A 14,998-nucleotide genomic window follows, 5' to 3' on the forward strand; every position below is an offset into this window, starting at 1 on the left:
CCAGTGGTCTCCCATCCAAATATTAATCAGGTTCAACCTTGTAAGCTTCTGAGTTCAGTCAAGGTCACCCAGACGTTGCCACCTGTCAGTGACCTGTAGTGTCCTAAAATTGCCTATAAATTGGTTTTCCTCCCAAGCATGAAAAATGGGTGTCATTTCCACACATACACAGGAGACATCAGCTCAGCTGCTTGAGATTTTAGCCTACGATTTCAGTTTGCTTTGGCTTCATAAACACTCCATTGAGTAGACTCTTTTTCTTTTCCCAGTGCATGATCTGCTTCCATATATCTGGTCAAATGGAGAGTAATGGATGGTGACACTGCCCTTAAAGGGAACCAAGTTATTAGCCTAATGCATGGAGAGGAGTGATGCATTAAAGCATTAGGAATCAAAACAATCATTTTAAAGCATGACAGCCTAAGTAGGAAGCAAAAGAGGAGGACTGAAACATAAACCATATGGCTTAATACTTAATATCTCATTTAAACAACTCTATTAAACTGGGTGCTCTATGTTCCTTTTAACCGCAGCAGCCTACCTATCTTCTCTTTTTGCCTTTTCCTTTCTTCCTCCTATAAGTCTTTTTTTCTTTCTTTCTTGAAGATCCCAAAGCTACCGTCACCCCCCATGTCCAAATCATATGTCAAACTAATTAAGCTGACACCATTGTAATAAATGACTGTTGTCAGTCTCACTTGAGACTCAAACTTCGGCTACTATGACTCAATATGCAGATGTTTTCTGTCTGTTTCTTTGGGGGGGGAAATTGCCTGTTTAAATAGATTAATGAGAAATTGGTGGCATTATATGAATAGGAGACACAAGGTTGCATAGAAAACAAGCCCCCAACCCTTGAACAATGCAGCCTTCTGTTTTTTGAAGTCTCGTTTTGGTTGTTTTCTGGACCACACAACCTGTGTGCACTTGCACAAACCCACACAGAGGATTACAATCATTAATGAAACAACAGCCTTTCTGGAAAATTGGAGTGATCAAAACCTCTCTGGGGCATTCCAAGGAAATGCTCAGGACAGGAATAACAGCAGCAGAAAGCAAGCATTTTACAGCATTTTATAGTGGGGAAACAGGGATGGGAAAAGTACACAAAATTCCACAGATTTTGAACTTGTGAGCAGAAAACAAACAGAGATTTTACATGAACTCCAGGGGAGAAAGTGGAATGTTTCCTTCTGCAAAATAGTTCAAGCCATGATCAGTTAGTATGGGCCTGAAGTAATAATCACTTCTTCTTACCTACTCGTGTATTGTTTCTTTCTTCTCTACTGTAAATTTAAAATATAGACACTACTCATTCCAAAGGTCAAATCGAATTTAACAAAAAATGAAAATGATTAATTAAACCATGGTTATTTATTTAACTAAAAACTTTAGATTCATCCATGGAAGAGCAACGAGGCACAGTTCAGATCATCTTGGCCTTGGAAAATAACAGAAGATTCAGAAAGGGCCAGACTGGGGTGTTGGTGAGAACAGTGTTTCTTAAATGGTTTGATCTCAAGACCCCCTCCCACTTAAAAATCATGAGTTTTTGTTTGTAGAGGTTGTATTTATTGATATTTACTGTATTAAACATTTTCACATTGGTAGAATATTTATTGAATCATGCAAAATAACAATATTAAGCCCATTCGATATTAACCCAACTTAAATATTTCTCATGAAACAACTGTATTTTTCTTAACACATTAAAAAGAGTAAGAAGAGGAGTGACCTTGTTTTAAATTTCTGCAAATGACTTCAATGCCTGCCAAATAAGTTTGATTTTGCAGACCCCTGAGAGGATCTTGGGGGACCCACAGGGGTCCTCGGACCGCACTTTAAGAAACACTGGGTTAGAACATTAGACTAGCCCTGAGAATATCAGGAATATCAGATCTATAGGAAGACTCCTTTTGGAGCATGATATTGTCCCTGTGTGGGATGGTATGATAGAAACTACAGCTCACGTTCTTCTTTATTGTCAGTTTCATGGGTGCATTTGTTGCCAGCTGATTAACCCTCTTTTAAATAAATTTCCAGGACATTATGATGTTAGTTTCTATTTCATTATCTGTTAGATGATTGAGGAATGGCTTTCGTTTTAGTACTGAATATAAATCTTGCAGGGTTCAGTTACCTTGGGCTAGTCAAGATACCTCAGCCAAGCCTACTGCACAAATTCTTGTGAAAGTAAAACAAAGGGAGAAGACCCTAACTGGCCACGTATGTTCTTTGCAGAGGAATTATTCAAATAAATAAACAAGGAAACCAACCTAGCAGGAGTGTTGGGGTGGGCGGTCAGTTAGGATGGCAACCATGAGCATGGATACATGGCCACCATTTTGTCTGTTTTGAACTCTTCCTATGGACACCTCTGATCCCCAGCAGAGAGAGAAAGAGAGAGAATACAGCCACGTTATAACTCTGTCTCAAAATCCAGGTCTTAATTCAGTGTTCAAAGTGTTTGATTATGGTACATATATCTTTCCAATCTACAATACCTTTTGTAAGAAGCAAAATATTCCACAGAGTTCATGCCACAGCTTATGTGGTACACATAAGCAGATATTTTGCTTCTTATATATTCATCATCTTGTTTTACACACAAAAATCTAGAACCAAGCCTTAAAAGAATGTCATTCCATTGCTTCACGCGACCACTGATAGGCACAAAGGGACCCTTTGAAATAGAGAAACTGTAAGAATATTGTCAGCCTTGCAAGGTAGTTCATACAAGAAGCACACCAAGGAATACTAGCTATATCTTTATTGTAAGGTTACATTAACATAATCTTGCAAGTCTGAAAGTACATTTCTCCCCCTTGCAGTCCAAGAAAATAGGAAGGGTCCCTTCTGAGATGTTTGCCACATCCCATTCCTTCTGTGGGCTCAGTTGCCTCTTATCTGGCCACTGCATAGTCTATGGCTCTTCCTCCTGTCTCCCAAGGTCATTCCCACATACCATTACAAATATCCCCACCACTTCAATTGCCATGTTTAGCAGGGGAGTATATTCACACATTGAGTAGCTGTCAAGTGGGCAGTTCTCATGTATATAGAATGCAGGTGACATGCATAAGGCACCAGGTTGTGATTAGGTCTCAAAGGCACGTAGTGATACCATTGAAAAGCATTGCATGTAGAGTGTGGATCTGCAATAGCATGCATGCATGTAGAGAATATAAGGAAAGGTCTATGTTCAGTCTGTTTTGATGTTATATGCATTCAGGCATATGTCTGCATAATTCTACAATTCTACAATCTAAAACAATAATGCAAGGAAATAAATAAACAAGGAAAATTGCATGCCAAGGATGTGAAAGTTAATGGCTCATCTACTAACAGGTGCTAAGAATGTGCAGGTCACCTCCAAATCAAATTGTTAATTCAGATAATTGATGAGATCTGAGTAGTTGAACCCATTCAGAAAATTGAGTTAGCTGAATTCAATTTTCTGAATTCAGATGGTCAGATCTATTCAGAGGTGTCCTACTGAAGTGGATGATTTGATCTGAATCAAATGACCCAATGTATTAAGAAAATCAATTCACTCAGAGGGTCAATCGAATTGGCTTCTATTCTCCAAACTGAAATTTCACACAGCCCTGCCCTATTCAATAACCACAAAACCAATAACCGAAAAATACACAACTAAATGAAATGATATAATGAATGATACAAAGGGGGCACCTTCTAAAATAAAATTCATGGCTTTTTGTTGATAATATCAGCCTTTTTACGATAAAGTAAATCCCTGCAGTGGTTTATTCTCAGAGTTCATCACGTGGGGAGCGAGCTTCAAGATTTCCTGCAGATTTTCACTTCCATGGAATCTCTTTCTCCTTCCCCTCCAATGAAATCTGAACTGTTCCTCCATTCCACCATGTCTTTCTTCTTCTTGATTGGCTTATTTCAGCAATTCAGAAATTAAAAAGTAATTGTTGTTTTCTTCACCAGAAGGTCAGCTGCAGATAAAAACAGTAGGGGGAGTTTTGATATGGGATCAAGTGCATGGGGAGGAAGAAATGACACCTTCCCCACTTTTACTTGAAATAATCTCCATCCCCCAGAATTGCTATATGCTTCCACAAGTGCAATTGCAAACTAATAATTTATCAGGGAGGAGGACAAGGGGAGAACCTGGTCACTCGTTTGAATGTATGCATATTTTTCATCCAGTTTGGGAAGTCGGATTTCTTTTTCTCTTTCACAAATAAAACTTGACTGACTTGCAAATGACCATATATCAAGACACCTGTATCTCAGACATCTGAAAAAAAGATTTTCATTTTACCCAGACTTTTAAACAAACAAAAAGGTGGAGCAGGGAAGAGAAGAACAGGAAGAGTGTAGGAAAAGGTCAGCATAGCAGCCCGTGTTTTGTAAGTTATGCCAGACATTTTTTTTTTTTTTTTTTTTAAAGGTAGATTAACCTTGGTTACATCACTCTGATTTTTCTCTCCTCTTAATACTGATATTTCTTCCTCTTGCAATTGGTGAAAGTTGCCAAATATTGTCAGTTTCTGGCCTTAATTGGCAATTTCTTTGGCAATCTCCAAACAAATAATAGATTCTTCCTTGCCTACTCTCCAGAGCTCTTCAAAACCCACCTGGATTTCTGATGTGCCTATGAACCACAAAGAATGGTTAGGAGTTGTAGCTTTTGACACTGACCCAGACAAACACATAATAAATAGCACTCTCCTTGAAATGATTGAAACCAGCTGGATGGAGCAGACTTAACTGGAGAGAAATGGATTAAAGCTAAAGACAGAAGAAGTGTGCATGTGGGTGTGTTTAAACATTTCCTAAGTGTCCAAGGCTGTTTTTAATAACTAAAATCCAGGAATTCCTGTTAAAGTGGCTAGCTAACACTTCAAGAACTCCTAAGACATGGAAAATATCTGCATCTCTTATTTGTTTCCGAAAGAACAGCAATGTCGAAATATGTGCTGGCTTTCAGGCAAAAAGGAAAACTATCTTGTAAGAACTTGGAGTCATCTTCAAACCCCGGACCAAACAAATCCATGTTTTGTTTTGTTTTTCAATTGGAGAAGCCAATTTACAGGCATATGCAGAAGGTCCTCTCAACACACTGAGTTTCAGCAGAAGAAGTTACTGGCAAAACTGACTGGCAAGATTTGACATGCTTTAAAACAAGAAAAATCGTTGTTAATTTCCTGGAATACCTTTGAGGAGGGGTTTCAGCCTTACCAGGTAGACCAGACAGGAAACACGACCAGATGAGCTAATTCTACTTTATTGTAAGGCTACATTAGCAGAATCTTGCAAGTCTGAAAGTACAAATCTCCCACCATCGCCTTTACAGTCTGAGAAGTTAGGGAGGGTTTCTTCTGAGCCTCTTTCTCTTCCCATTATGTAGCTGTGGGCTATGCACTCTCTTATCTGACCATTCCCTAGGCAGCATCTCTTTACCCTGTCTCTCCAGGTCTTTTTCACATACCATTACAAAGGGTTAGGATTTTTTAAATAGTAAATTTTTGGCCCCATCCATTTATACCCATTTTCATGACAACATGGCATGTTTATGCATGGGCGGGCACTATGGTCAGAATGCTGCCCTCTGATAGGAGAAACAAAATTAAGGATGGCTTTCTGTTACTAAAAGTTTGTCCAAATCTGCTTTAAGTGGCATTTAATTTCTCTTTTTGAACAGCAGCTCTAAAGGAAGCTGAGATTAAGCCCATCACATGCATGTAGGGGTTTAACTCTTTCTTGCACACCTGCTAAGGTTCTAACAGAAACGCTCCCCCATGTTGTAAGATATACAAGAGAGAAACACAAGAGATAAAAGCTTCTCCATATATGGGGGGAAACCATCTTTTTGCACTTCTTGTCCACAGTATCATATTTTCAGCCTCCAAGCACTACAGAGGACATGGTTATTGATGTGATGACATCACTAAACCATAAGAATGTCAAACGTTAAACCCATTTTTGAGTAAGTCGAGGTTCTAAGAAGCAAAATGGATGTCTCAAATTTTGAAGAGGCTTAATGCATTAATTTTATTCCTTATTTCTGCTAAAAATCTGAAAAACTCTTCTTTGGCAGCACAATTTAGGGGCAGACTGGGGTACAAAGGGAAGCCCTTCTCTTACCATGCTGTGATCTAGCTTTGATTAGGCTGCCTAATGATATTGTTGAAAACCCAAAAACAGACACTTTAAATATCATTCAAAATTGACTGGAGATGTCCCTTGCCAGACCTTGAAAATGTTTGAATTAGAAAGGTTCCAGCCCATTTTTCCTTTCATTTGTCTACCATAGCTTGTGTCCTATAAACCAAATGTAAGGCAAGATTAATCAAGACTATAGTTTTAAAGTTTTAGTTTTAAAAGTTAAAGTCTTTATTTATAGCCGAGATGGGCAAAACTTTAATTACCGAAGCCTTCGGATTTTCTGCAATTTGGAGCTCTGTCCCAGTTGCATCAAAGGAAAGAAAAGTCCTTCTTCACCATTGCACAGATTGGAGATAGAATGAAAGAGATGTTCATCTTCTGATAGACTTAGTACATCTATTTAAGCTCCAGAGAAAATGCCCAAATGAAATAAAGGCTGAGCATTCTGACTCACTCCCTCTGGTGATGGCATTTGCATTATAATTATGCCATCTTTGGCCATCAAGTGCCAAGAAATTATAATAAAAAATGCAATTCCTGGCTGCAAGATTATCTCTTCTGTGTTTGGCTGGGTGAAAAGAAAAAAAAATGTATTTGGGAGCTGGTGAATTGGTTAGGAATATTTGGGGAACGTGAAAGCTGAGAGAGGTGTATAAAAAGAGGCCAGAAATTAATTTCCCATTCTGTTTTTCAGGTCAGCCATTAGAATGGATTCACGAGCTTCAATTTCATCTTTTATTTCTGACACTTTCCTTAACCCCAGAAAATAGCTTTCCACTCCTAGCTTGGGAAAACCTTCAGCACCATCTGAGCAGATGTTTAAGAGTGTTGTGTATGGTTGGTGAGGACTGGGTGTTGTTGAGAATCCAAAACAATTCCCTTAGCAGGAGCATCTGGAGAAGCATTGCAATTTCTCCACTCAATCCATCAAGAGTCACTATTTCAGAAGCAGGAGGAGGAGCTCTCACTAAGACAAGAATCTCCAATCCATCAGGGGAAACAGACTGTCCTCTGAGTCCCACATTGTCACTCCATCCACTGGTGAAACAGAATCAACAAGCAAAGCATAAAGAGAGTTGAAAAAACTCTTTACACTCCGAAGTGTTATCTGCCCAGCTGTCCCACCCACACCCCACACCGTAAAAAAAAAAAGAAGAAGAAGAAGAACATAAAAGAGTGGAGATGATCTAGAACGCTTGCCAAAATCAGGGCTTTGTCACTTCAGTATAATTAGAAATACTGCCTTGTTAAGATGATCATCCTCCAGATTTCTCAGTTAACTTGTATGGTTTCCAAATGCATGAGAAATTTGGGGAAATCAGGCCAAGGTGAATGAAGTAGGAAATAAAGTGCCAGACAAAATTACAAAGTATTATAAGCTCACGCTAGGGAGCTAGAAAGATGTATTTTTAAAATGCCTGACAGAAAACTTCTCCTGCTTTTTTTTTTTCCTACCAGTTTAGTTTGAGAAAAGATAATGTGTTCAAAGGAGCAGAGAACAATGGAGAAATTCCACTGGTGGAGTCTAATGTTCTTGTGGGTTAATGTCCTGTCTTCTTTCCCTGTATAATCTTCTCTCCAGTGGTCTATAGCCTCCATGGCTTCCCACATTTTAATTAAAGCTTAAGAAAAGGTATCAGGAAAAAAACTCATCCATTGCTCTTGTTTAATAACAATGTTGTTGGCTCATGAAATTACTGGAGAATTACTTCCCCCAGTCCCTCTGGAGAAATTCAGAGAAATCATTCAATCACTTTCTCTTCCCAGATTTGACAGAGACTTCTGACAGATTATTTGGACTGAGTTCTATTTTCTCATACCAAAATGCATGGAAGGTCTTCATGCTTTTTTTTTTTATCTTCAAAATTCTTCTTGTGCCCATGGAATTCAGTTAGGGGGAATCAGCTCCAGATTAGTTTCACTCAGGGGTGAGCAACCTTCAACATTAGGGCCACATGCAACCCAATTTTATGGAATGTAATCCCCTGTCTAATTTCAGTTTGCAAGTAATCTATCCTTTCCCCCAATGTTTGTTGTCAGCAAGAACAAAAGAGGGAGGAGAACATTCGAAATATTGAAAAGGGGTAAAAAATGAGTTGGCAGAATCCACTCTTTTAACTTGTGTGACCAACCTTCAATCAGTCAGTCAATCAGTGCTTCAGCTTTACCCACCACTGGCATACAAGTCAGCCCTTAAGGATTACTTCTACAGGATAAAACTGTTGACCAACTCTGCTAAAATGTATTGGCTCAGCTGTGGATCCTGTTAAGGGAGTGAGGTTCAATAGATTCAAAGCCATCTCTGACATAGTCATGGCACCAACCACCAGAATGCCTCACATATCACAGGAAGAAATCCTACTAGTAAGAGATCTATGCTCATAAAATTTTGACCAACATCCTCTGGATGTTTGGCATTCCAACTGTCATGAGTACCAGAGCACATAGCAAATGGCCAAAATGACAGGAGTTGTAGACCCAAACATCTGGGGAGTGCCTAACTGGGCACAGCTGTCTTATGACAAGTTACTCTCAATCTCAACCCCTATTGTAATACAGGGATAATAAGTTACCAGAGGGAAAAACAGATGCAAAAATGTGTGTGCTAAAAACATCTGTCTAGACATGGAGGCCAGATCCTTTATTCCAGATGCATTTTGAGTTTTCCGGGAGATGCAACCTTCAAAATCACACCAAGATTTCCGTGGGATTGAATCATCTGTAAAATATATTTTGTGAAGACCAGGGAACAAGACAAAAGCTAAAACAGCCAGAAAGCTTCCTTTTGAAAGTTAGTTTAAATCACAATGTTTGGAAGCCGCTCAAACTCCTTTCCAAATGATGACTGGAACAGCCTAATGCTAGAATAACAATGCTGGTCTACATTGTACCATTATTACAAGGATTACTGAGATAATATATGCATATAGTTATGAATAATATGTGGCCAGCTGATTAGGCAGCATTTGATTTATGCAATCTGTATAGCCCATCCTTAATTTTAATCTAGCATGTTTACATGTTTATATCATTAAGCCTCCTAAAATAATCCATACATTTATAGATTATTTCTTCTTCTTTTGAAGGCATCTTCTCTTTTGAAGGCAATCTGGACCAAATATTTATGATTGCCCTTGATCTGGGCTAGAATATCTAGAATGTCCTAAATGCAGTCCAGAATTCTAGAGTGGCAATGCCAGCAGGAGACTATTTATGGCTGCATGCAGGCAAAAGCAGCATCTTCTAAACTTGGTATGAACTTAGCCTGATGCCCCTGAACACAACACCCAGAATAAATTCAGATCTCACACCTAGCCATGATTTGTTTAATCATGACACTGCATAAGCCAGAGTGAGCTGGTTTGATACAAATTAAGCCATACAAATTCTGGGTTAAAAACAGTTTAAAACTAGGTTAAGTTACATGCAGACTCTATGGTTAAAGGCAAAATACTAAGAGAAAGGAAAATGAGAGACTTAAAGAGGGGCATCACCATTTATCTTTGGGTAGATACCTTCACTATTTTTATGAGATATATTTCTCTTTAAAGTATAGGCTTGATTCACTTTTAAACCTACTAGTCAATGTATCTAATGACTACAAATATGTCCTCTGTCATTTTTCTCCTTCTTCTTCTTTTTGATGATGTTGTTTCCCTATTTTACATGCTGAAAAATTGGTTGTCCTAACCCTCCATCAGATGTTGTTATTGTTTTACCAGCCTCTTCTTTGGTCTGCTCTTATAGTTTCAATCACTTCTTTTCCTCTGCTATCGATCCTTATCCTTATAATCAACACATTGAACAAAACTGTTTTAACACTGGACGATCCATCCAATCATCTTAGTCAATATTCAAAATCTAAGCATGACAGTTTCCAACTCAATACTGGGGAAATCCTGGGGTTCTTCTTTACCTTTTCTGAGCTTGCTCAATGAAATGAAAAATGAAGGCTGGTTATGCTAGGCTAAAATTTGGTTGGCTTTACACATGCCACAGTCCTGACCAAATATCCATCTGACCATAGCTGATCAACAGAAAGAGAACCAATAAGAAAATGTACTCACTGCAACTGATTAGAGAAGAACAATGAACAGACTTACCCTGTACCTTCCCTCTTGAAATCAAGGGCCTTTAAATTTGAGTTCACCAAGATATGTCCAAGTACAGTGGTAGACCATCTGAGATTTCCATGGAGTGTTTCTATTCATGACTAATGCATTAGTCCAAAGAGTTTTGGTTCTCAGGCTGGCAATCCTTCACCTGCTTCTCCACTGAATGTCTACCTTTTGACACCTCTTCTCCCTGTATTTTAAAAGAGGATACCAAAGGGAAGCCCACCTAAGGGGATAATTTTTACTACATCAGTGCTTCCAAGAGAAACCTGAAGCAATCTGATGCTGGGAATTAGATTAGCAATCTAATCCAGGGAAATTCTCTGAAGGGGAGCCCTCAAAAAGGCAATGGATGACAGCAGGAGCAAAAAGAAAAGTATCAGTATTAATAGCAGGAATTTTGGGGAAGCACATAAAGCTTTGGGGAGATTTCTATTGGCAGTAGAACACAAGACTATGGTAAGAAACCTGATTTGGAACCTCTACAGCTAAAAGCCAAGCCGATACTGATATATCAATCATGCATTTAACTAATTCTCTAACTTGTCCTCAGTTTCCAATCAAATAATTGTGGGCTATGTAAAATGTTTGGAGCATCACACAGAATGGAAACATATGAAAACAGCCATGTGCAAAAGCAGACCAGTTGGCCTGTTGTACTTGAACTGGTATGATAAATAAATATTTGGGAAAAAATACTTATTTATGCTGGAAGTAGCTTGTAAAACCTGAGTTTTGAAATGTAACATCCAGGCCAAAAATAGTAAACCCATTTCTGTGCTTAAGAAATGTCCCAAATACGTCGCTTTTCAAGAAGGCTAAAATCTTTATGGAAAGAACTAGGGCAGATCCAGATGCCTCTTCTTGCAAATACACTTGCTGCACAATATTGATTATTTATAGTATGCTCTGCCAGTAAGCAAGATGGAGCACCAAACTCTAGAAAGGCATTGTAGAGTATTTATCAATCCCAGGAACATTTGAAAAGCCAGCTGTTCAAGATGGCCTTCAGTAGCTCAAAAAAGCCATCTTAAACAGTGCCAGTTCTAAATTTGACAGTTAGCATTATTCTGATTCAGCACCAGACAGTGGGGACACCAATTTAATATTCTACAACTCCTTAGGCTACCCTGTATCACTCCAAGGAAATGCTCAGCGGTGACTCCCAGTTTTGGCCACACATTAACCCAATTCAGGTTTTAGAGTAGATTCCACCATGGTGCTGGGGCTTTAGCAGCTGACCAAGAATTATGTCTGTTGACATGGGCTTGAAGATAATCACTAGTTTTCCATTTCTGCCACATTTCTAACTCTTCCCCCCTCCCCAGCTCATAAGTATCCTCTGTCTCTTGAGCAGCATGTGATCTAACTCACAGCACAGCAATTTCCATGGTTGTCATTTGCCTACATCAGTCATACAAATGGTTATGGCTGCCCATATGTGATATAAATTCAAAGCACAGAAAGCTGCCTTATACTGTGTCAGTCCTCTGGTCCACCTTAACCAGGTCCATGTCAACATACATCATCCTTGGTCAGCTGCTGAAAGTCCTGCATCCCACTAGGGTCTTCTCTAAAACTTGAACTGGCCCATGGTCAATGCCAACTGACTGTGGATCAACAGTGCCCCAGAATTTTTTTCAGATCTAGTTCCTGAAAATAGAACCTAAAACCTTCCATGGGCATCAAAGATGGTCTACCACTGAGCTTCTGATTTTCTATAAAAATTCCCAACTAAAAAGGGGCATCTGCCCTGCGTGTGTGTGTGTGTGTGTGTGTTAAAAAATCAAGATGATATCTGCAACTACGCAGTTGAAGCCCTGCCACTCTTTCCTTGTTGAAAAGAAACATGAATTCAATCATGCAGTTGTGGACCCCATCTTTTTTTAACCTGCCCCATAGATGCCCCTGATCAGCTGAAGCATTACTCTGCCTACACCCATACCGATGACTTTCAAAGAGATTTAAAAATAGACAGAACAGCAAAAATTAAAGTGAAAATCATTCCTAGATAATCATCATCCTCATCATCATCTGAGGGCCTCAGCATATATTGACCTGTTTATCATATCATATTAAATCATCCATGCTGAGTTCAGACAATGTATTCTGCCAAATCAAACCATGTTGGCATAGCATCACAAGTGAACCCAGTCAGATCAGAACCCAGCAATATGTACTTTTTTGCTGTTATTGAATTGTTTACACTTTGATTTAGGAATCTTATACATATGCAGGTATCAAGGCAGCCATGGACTGATAAATCAATTTCAAAACCATCCCATTTGTAGGAAAGAAGTGAAGGAAGATAAATAATTGAAAAAGTGTGTGAAGGAGAAGGATACCACATTCTCCCCCCTCCCCAATGTGCCTATGTGTTGAGGAGAAAAAATTGGGAGGGCTTAAAGTTGCAATCCCTACCCACTATGTTCCCTATTTTAGCTAGATATCACGATTTTCCAGTTCTCTTCTAAAAACAGACACTCCCAGACATTTCCAGTACTCTGAGCAAGATATATTTTATTTAATGGCAAAAAGTTTATTTTAAAAATATATATTTTAATGGAAAAGGGATTAAAATACACTCTCCCAATTTACCATTCTCTTCCTGAATTTTAAATGAAAAACAAAAGCTTTGATTTTGTTCATCTTTTGCTCTGGGAGATAGATTTTTTTTCTTAAATGATGTGTTTATGCTTTGAATTTCTCTGTTTTCAGCCTCCTCTCATTAGGACTGTGAGTGATGAGCCTCTGAGTGGGTGTTAGAGATATTGGGGGGCGGGGGGGAAGAGAGAGTGAGAGATTGTAGCCATGAAGATAGAAATTTTGTATACACCATAAGTCTCTTCTTTGGAAAATTCAAAGTATCAGATATATTTGCATTGAAGGGATTTTATAGGCCAAAGGGACCTGTAGTAGACCCTCACTCTTTTAGAATTACCTGTCCAAGTTTCTGGTCAAAACAAAGCATGTGATCACTTCCTAAGCAGTCACTGGGGGAAAAAAAAGTCAAAGCAAGGTAACAAATATTCTGTATTCAAATGCAAAAGTCCTCAAGATAAAAAGAATAAAATCTCCACTCTTTAAAATAGGTATACTCTACCTGGCTGCAAGCATCCAAACAGCCATTAGGTGGCAACAGAGAGATACAGAAACTCTAACTCTGCTGACCTCTTGTGTTTGTCCAAACGTTTGCAGCTCCGTTCTAGTAATTCTAGCATTAGCACTCTACTGTATCAACAGTTCCAATCAATGGTTCTCCCTATGCATTCTTTTTCCAAATCCTGCTGGTTTTTCTCTCTTTCTGTATGCCTGTTGCATAACTTTTTGTGCTACTACAAATCTCATGTCTCCATGGAGCATGGGATAAACCTATCTTTGTTTTTCAATTGCGATAACGACCCCGTCAGTATTTACCCTTGAGTTTACTATTACAAGGAAATATGGACAGATGAAAGTTTGGCTGAGTCACCCTTTGGTTGAAAAGTAAGAAAAGGACCTTATAAAGAACAGATTACTGGAGGGAAAGAGAATACAGTTTTTAATAAAAGAGGGGAGGAGACCAGCTCAAGTAGTGTTACTTAGTGTGAGAGCAAGTGTGAACAAATATACAAGCGTTCCTATTTTCATCTGTGAGATGCTAGAAGGTATGTATGGCTGCACATCACATTCATTGTGATTTCTGTTTGTGTACATGCCTAACATCTGGAAAGGGGTTGCATTACTTTTCACACTTAACTATTCATCGCTTTTCTGCATTTTTTAAAAAGAACAAAAGCTGCAGTTTTACTGATAACCAAAAACATATACCCTTGAAGGCTGCAGAGATGGCAAAAAATCATACTTGAAAAGACTTCGACATTCGACATCACAAAAATGCTTTTGCAAATATTGCAAGCATCAGTGTGATATGTCACTGAAAGTTCTGCAGTGTGTAACACTATATTTATTTGTTTTGCAGGAGCTTGTCCATCAGATTTACAAAGCTGATTGAGTTTCTTCTTTTGATTAAGGAGGTACGGGTACACAGCCTAAGGCCCATTCTTGTCACTGAAGGTCCCATTCACACATACTTGTGAATTTATTTTATTAACACAATTTCTCCACTTCCTCAAGCCTGATGGTCTCTAGGCAGTGTGCCTAGACTGAATAGATTTTATGGATTAGGACTGCTCAGAAAATGCTTAACCCACTTTAAGGTCCAGATCCAGGGTTCCAGCAGTAGCTAATTTATCACCAAGTCACCTTGATGACAACCTGTCCTGACTCATTCCTAGTTCTGGAGCATCATTTGGGGGATGGGGCAGGGGGAATGGTGTTCTGTTATCTCTGGGAGGGTTATTAATCTTTAATACAAGATCATTAAAAAAAAAACCTTATCATTTCAAAACTGGGTTTTGACGTCTTCCTTATTCTTTCAGTGAGAAAGTAGTTCGGACCAACATTATGACGCTGCCAAGCACATTTTTATTCCATTCTTTTGAGATAGCTCGTTCTCCAAAATCTCTGCAGAAGAACTCTGTATGCACAGAATTAAGCTATGGAAGCTGTCCCACCACCTGACCATGCAGGACTTATACCATGTTTCCAGCTTGAGGTGGAACAGATGGATTATTGGTGGAAAGACCCTTCTTAATGTTCTTCCAGCCATCTTTTCAGGTGACAGCGACCCTGTTGTTTTCCAGACTGGATTGTAATCTTTAGTTTGACGTCAGCATGATCTATCATAGGCATATTGT

At 38.8% G+C, this 14,998-nt stretch overlaps 1 long non-coding RNA gene across 3 annotated transcripts in view; it reads right to left on the reverse strand.

The window, feature by feature from the left end:
- Positions 1–1,063: 1,063 nt before the first annotated feature.
- The window catches only part of LOC148214397 (uncharacterized), a 36,505-nt gene continuing 22,570 nt past the window's right edge, over positions 1,064–14,998 (reverse strand). For all 3 annotated transcript variants that reach the window (XR_015798120.1, XR_015798121.1, XR_015798119.1), the window contains one exon: positions 1,064–3,968. This is a non-coding gene — a long non-coding RNA (uncharacterized LOC148214397). The remainder of the gene's footprint in view (positions 3,969–14,998) is intronic.

This window comes from Python bivittatus, unplaced genomic scaffold (assembly GCF_059951505.1).
Source record: "Python bivittatus isolate LINGU-HERP-01145 unplaced genomic scaffold, Pbiv_v1 ctg000680_np1212, whole genome shotgun sequence".
Classification (NCBI taxonomy): domain Eukaryota; kingdom Metazoa; phylum Chordata; class Lepidosauria; order Squamata; family Pythonidae; genus Python; species Python bivittatus.